We start from the raw sequence: 6,750 nt of genomic DNA, 5'->3' as shown, positions 1-6,750 counted from the left end.
AACCAAGCTTAGGGTTTAGCTTGTTGTATCCATCCCTGTTAAAAGCCAAATAAATGTCAAAACTTTGCGAAAATCGTGATGGTCTGGGGATAAAGATCAATGGGTTCGATCAACCCAAAAACATTGGGTGCTAGTTCTTCATGAGCGGCACCGGCACTGGCTGATAATGATCCAAAGCTTGAACATCTTCTTCGGGATATCGATGATCCCGTTAACCTAGCTAAAGATGAGCCGGTCCAGTAAGATAGTCAGATGCCTCCATATTATCGATCGTTCATAGAGACATTTGATATGAGGTTTGCATCCATAGAGTCCCACTTAACCGCTATGGGGGCTGAACAATTGGAGAACCAACGGGAGATGCGAGCTAACAATGAAGCAATGAATCATCGACTCATTGCTATGGACAACATACTCAATACACTTACACTCGATATGGCTGCTCTACGAGCACATTTTTCTTCTTCGACCCACCAATGGATATCTAAACTTGTCTTGCTTAGTTTTCATAGGTTGAATTTGAACTTATTGTTAGAAACATTTTGAATGATTTGGATGGATGTTTGAACTTGGATGTGTTTGGATTTGTTTGTTTTGGTTCGAATGATTATTGAAAGAGTGTTAGTTATTTTGAACTTAAATTAAATTTTCATGTTAGTATATGCATCATTTACATTTTAGACAAATCATGACCAATTAACATTACAATTTATGAATATTGATTATGGACTAATGGATAACAATTCTCTTGATTGTGATCTTAGCAGCTAAAACTATATCTATATAAATTAATTGGTTATTTTCCTTACAAACCTGTTTCAAATGTTTTTCATAGAGTCTTTTTGATTTAACAAAAAGGGGGAGAATAATATAGTAAGGGGGAGTAATTTTCAAAATTGATTTCAAAAATAAATTTTCAAAAAGAAAATCTTAAAATTACTAAAATGTTTTGTTATATAAAAAATGGGGAGATTGTTGAAAACATTTTGATGTTTCGATATAACAAGTAAAGTGTAAATGAATTTTAAAATTTTATATTCGATTTCAAAATTAATATTCGATTAAAATAATCGAATATCAAAAATATTACTCTAAGTTTTTAAATGTCAATTTTACTTCTTACTTAAGTGTAAAATTGTGTTTCAAACTTAAAATATTTTTGAAACAATTTTTACAAAGTATTTCGAACCTTAATCAAGCCAAAAATGAATTTTAAATAGGGGTGTACCGATACACTCTTCGGATGTACCGATACCCCTGAATTTCGAATGTAATATGGGTACCGATACACAATCGAATATACCGATACCCCTCATGTTAAATTTGGCTCCAAGAAACATCGAATGCAATTAGTGTACCGATACCCCTGGGAGGTACCGATACACTTGGTCAAATAAGAATCGAAATATTTGAATTTTACACTGGTGTACCGATACCCTTTGAAGGTATACTGATACCCCTACGCTCCCAACAAATATTTTTAAAATGGTATTCACACCATAACGGCTCTATTGACTTCATCAATGATCCCCAATGTTCATAATTAATCTAAGGTGTATTTAAACAAGTTCTGAAGCCATTGATGAATAACAAGAAACAAGAATTGAGAGAGAATCAAAGAGAAAGCCTTAAACTTATTGTTTGAGCATTTCAAGCCTATTTTCCATTCAATATTCATTTTGCTTTCAAGAACACCATTTGTGCTCAATTGTATTCATTCTTGAGTGTTCTTTCTTTGTTCTAGAATTGTGCAAACAATCTACATTGTGAGGTTTTTCTGTAAAGTTTACGAATTTGTAATTTTCTCTTTGGGAGAGAGTGTTATCAAGAATTTGGGGTATAGTTCTTGAGGGATTTGTAAGGTTACTCTTTGTCCTCAAAATAAAGAAAAATTAGTGAATTTATGGAAAATCCTTAGTGTGGATAGCTAAGGTAGTGGACGTAGACTTTGGTTGAGAAAGTCGAACCACTCTAAATCGCTGTGCAAATATTTTCAATTTTTGCAAAAGATTCCACCGACGTTTTAATTGCCAATTCACCCCCTCTTGGCCGATTCATCTGATCGATTATCAACATTACCTTTGTTACTTCACAAACGAGTTCCACAAAAAACCAAGGACTTGAACCAAGCTACAGAGGGTCGAACGTTGATGGCGTAACCTTGGAGGCGTCAACAGCTTCGACCAGCGTTGAGCAACACCAATTTTGCGTGGTTATCTTTGCTGTGTCCGGAGGAGATCGGAGATAGGAATATCAACAAATGAAAAGGGGAAAGGCTTTGTATGATTAAAAATATCAAATATTGCGGCATTTGTATACACAAACGCCACAATTTATCATTTTATAGCGGCATTTTCTTAAAAATCGCCACTAAAGTACTTATCTTTAGTGGCTTTTATCAAATAAATGCCATTAAAGTATGAGTTTTAGCGGCATTTGTTGAAAAACGCCGTTAATGTACTACACTTTATGGTGTTTTGAATAAAAGATCCGCTAAACATATAAATGTAGTGGCATTTTATTTGAAAACGCCGCTAAAAACTGCATTAACTATATTAAAATACTTAAGGAAATAAAAAAATCGTCCAAAAGAATATGTAACAGAAAACCCCTAACATCAACTAAAATTTAAAAATTAACCGAGTAAAAAGTAGTGATTTGAAGAAGAAGAACACTTAATTTAAAGAGGGAAGAGAGTTTTACGAGAGAGCGTATAAAAACAATTACAATTTCATTATATGTTAATCATTTTCAAGTTAATAAAAACAATTAATTTTATCAAGTTTTTTTGGTGGTAAATTGTTTAATGTCAAATATTTAAGAGTTATATTTGAATATGAGGTGGAAGATGATGTGTCTTTAAGGTCGTTTGAATACATAACAGTTACTTTTATTGAGTGATTTTGGTGGTAAAGAATTTTAGTTGTTATTTTAAAACAAATTTACAACTATGTTGCGGCGTTTGTTGGAAAAAACGTCGCAACAGATGAAAACTATTGCGACGTTTGTAAAAAAAACGCCACTAAAGTACTAAACTTTTGCGGCGTTCGTTAGAAAAAATGCCACTATAGGTTAACCCTATTAGGACATTTGTATAACAACGCCGCTAAAATAGTACTCCTTTGCGGCCTTTATTGAAAAAATGTCACTATAGGTGAACCATATCACGGCGTTTGTATAAATATGCCGCTAAAGTAGTATTCCTTTGCGGCGTTTTTTGAAAAAACGACACTATAAATATACCTATTGCGACGTTTTTAATAAAAATGCCGCTAAAAACTACTCCTTTGCGTCGTTTGTTGAAAAAACGACACTATAGATGGACCTATTGCGGCGTTTGTATACAAACGCCACTATAGATGAACCATATTGTGGCGTTTGAGAAGAAACGCCGCTAAAGTTACCATTTGTGGCGTTTGGAATGTACACGCCGCTATATGTTTAAAATTAGTGGAGTTTATTCACAAAACGTCACTAAAAACGCCGCTAAAGACCAATTTTGTTGTAGTGCAAGCTTGAACTTCTGGTGTATTATGTTGGCCACATATTCAAGTTTACGAAGTTACGTTGGCTTCGGAGGACGAATAGAAGATTGTTGGGAGAATCTTAAAGAATCCTCGAGTAGATTCAGTTGTAGTAATTCAATTTACAAGTTCTTGGAAGCCATTAAGACCTAGATGTATATATTCATTCATTCACAAACATACGGTACTTATCTTCTTCTTTCTTAATATACTAGTCACATAACGACATAACAGATAAAATTCACAGACATCAAAATTGATGTATTATTTCTTAAACTAATTCACAAGGATCCCAAGTAATCTTCTCCCCTATAACTATTAGAATCACGATTTCTCAGTAGTTTTCAGCTTTATCAGAGAAGGCCACAATACATTCAAGTTTATGCTAGTTAGCGCATCAAAATTGTATTTTTAAGATCGAGTGACGGATTCAAAAATATATTTTAAGGTGTTAAGTAAATTATCACATCGGTATCATGAAAATTTAATAGTTTGATTTTCAGTTTTTTTAAATTAAGAGTAACATGAATAAATGAAAAAAAAGAAGTTGAATTTAAATTCGGAAAAGACAAAAAATAATAAAATATAATTACAAAAGGTTAAATTTATCATTATTTCTAAAATAAACAATATGAGTATAATATATACGAATATCAACTAGCTTTGATTGCGGAGATGGCCATCATTCTTCAAAAGAACTTTGATTTATTTACGAGTAATACTACGAATCTCAGTCTCTTTGTTTGAAGGTGCTTACTTATAATACTATCAATATCATCAGATTGCAATCAATGGGGTTGGTTCAAGTGATAAGGAGCTTGATATATCCTATGCTACAATATCACCTTAAACAACTGAAACTCCATTGTGGTGACATTCTCTAGTCTCGTAATTCATGTTTGATTTTTTTTGGGATAAACTTGAAGATAACAGAGGGAGTTAAAACTTGAAACTTGTTTAACAAGTCATCACCCCCAATGTAACGTCAAAGCAAATCATGTGCAAAGACTTGCAAAATAATATAAATAATACAGTTGTTTCATATGGGTCAAAAGAATGGCCATGTGAACTTGTTCATATGCTTGCTCTAATGCACATATGAACACAACACATGGAGGTGTCTTTATGTTTTTTTTTTTTGTATTTTGTACAGAAATTGTCAAAAAAACAACTATTGAGCTTATTGTTTTTGATCCATTCGCGGCTCTTCTGTTGGGAGAGAGCATGTGGGTGTGGAAAGAAAATGGAATAATTGAATGATCCCTCAGAAATCTCTAGTCTTTGCAGGCTTAATTCATTTTTTATATTACTTGAGATTGATTTGATTTTCATTTCTTCTCTATTGCAGGGATCACATGTGAGGTTGCTGCGTTGGCATTAGAAACTAGAGAGTTTAGTCCCTTATTTAAAGCCCCAATTCCGCAACTTGGAAATGCCAACGAACGTAAATACATTCATTCCCAGTAATACTCCTCATCAATTCCTCCTTGTTCTCTAGCATTTTCTGTCTTTTAACCTACTGAGAAATGGCGAAAATCGTTTTCGCGTTACCGATTTTGCTTGGATTTTGCTATCTTGCTGCTAGTGCAAGTGCCTTTACGGCTTCTGGCTGGACCAAAGCTCATGCCACATTTTATGGAGGCAGTGATGCCTCAGGAACTATGGGTTAGTAACCTTTATTCATCCAAGATTTCACCAAAAAAAAATTGCATTTTTCCCGATTTTCATCCGTATTTAATGTTGAACTATTTTTTGTCTATAGGGGGAGCTTGTGGATATGGAAACTTGTATGCAGCAGGATATGGAACCAGGACTGCTGCTTTAAGCACTGCCTTGTTCAATGATGGAGCTTCATGTGGACAATGCTACAAGATCATGTGTGATTATCAAGCAGACCCCAGATGGTGCATAAAAGGAAGATCTGTCACCATCACTGCGACAAACTTTTGCCCTCCTAACTTTGCGCTTCCCAACAATTCTGGAGGTTGGTGCAACCCTCCTCTCCAGCATTTTGACATGGCTCAGCCTGCGTGGGAAAAATCGGTATCTACAGAGGCGGAATTGTGCCTGTTTTGTTCCAAAGGTAGCATCTCCTTGACATTTGTTTCCCTCAAGTTTTGGAATCTTACATTCCTAAATCTAACGTTTGGGGCGTTATTAATGTTATGATGCAGGGTTCCATGCAAGAAACACGGTGGAGTAAGGTTCACTATCAACGGGAGAGACTATTTTGAGCTTGTTCTGATTAACAATGTGGGTGGGGCAGGATCCATACAATCTGTGTCCGTTAAGGGCTCTAAAACCGGGTGGCTGTCGATGTCTAGAAACTGGGGAGCTAACTGGCAATCCAATGCCTATCTCAACAGCCAATTGATGTCATTCAAGGTCACCACTACCGATGGAGAGACACGAGTATTTCCTGATATTGTGCCAGCAAACTGGCGGTTTGGCCAGACTTTCTCTAGCAAAGTACAATTCTAAGTTCACTTAAAGCTTTAATTCTCCTGGCAGAGGCGTGCTTATTATTTTACAAAACAAAAGCTGCCCGCCATCTCTAAAATCAGGCTACTTGTGGAAGTGGAATCCTTGAACTCAGGCCAATGTTTGAAATTATTTATAATCATAAATCATAATAAATTGTCAACAGTAAGCAAGAAAACATTGTAGCTTAAGTAAATTTTGTTTTGAAAAACTCATGCTTGTAATAGTTTTTACTGCATAGTTTTACCGTTTCTCATACATGTAATAAATCAACTGACAATAATTTCCTTGTTTAATCCAACAAGGTTCAATCCTGTTTCCACATAAAGCAGTGGTAATACTCATTGCATCTGTCTATTGCTATGGGTCCAGCTATGCTATGCCAATGAAGCCTGAGCAGGCCCAACAACTACCACTAAAGGGGCCATTGAACTAAAACTATCCAGAATCCTGTTATTAGCTAAATGATAGGCTGTTGAAAATATCACTTAAGCAATCTGTTGAAGATGTAGACTCTTGAATATTGAGCAAGCTTGCGTTAAAACAAGGATTTCATTATCTGGTTCAACCCTATCTAACAAATCTCTCCCTTTCTTAATCTCTGTAGGGTCAACACTTTATTTTAACGAAAAGCTTTGCTTAAGTCTTAATCTTCTCTCATCAAAGAAACTATTGGTGCTGGTAGCTCTTCTACTCCCCGTATCTTTTGGCAATACATGAATCCTCGTTTTAGTTTGAAATGACT

General features: G+C 35.0%; 1 pseudogene; it reads left to right on the top strand.

The window, feature by feature from the left end:
- Nucleotides 1–4,713: 4,713 nt before the first annotated feature.
- Nucleotides 4,714–6,117, top strand: LOC120183050 (annotated as a pseudogene).
- The last annotated feature ends 633 nt before the right edge of the window (nucleotides 6,118–6,750 follow it).

This window comes from Hibiscus syriacus, unplaced genomic scaffold, assembly GCF_006381635.1.
Source record: "Hibiscus syriacus cultivar Baekdansim isolate YM2019G1 unplaced genomic scaffold, ASM638163v2 tig00003725_pilon, whole genome shotgun sequence".
NCBI classification, from domain to species: Eukaryota; Viridiplantae; Streptophyta; class Magnoliopsida; order Malvales; family Malvaceae; genus Hibiscus; species Hibiscus syriacus.
The sequence above is the reverse complement of the archived record's forward strand: the minus strand, read 5'-3'. Positions and strand labels throughout refer to the sequence as shown.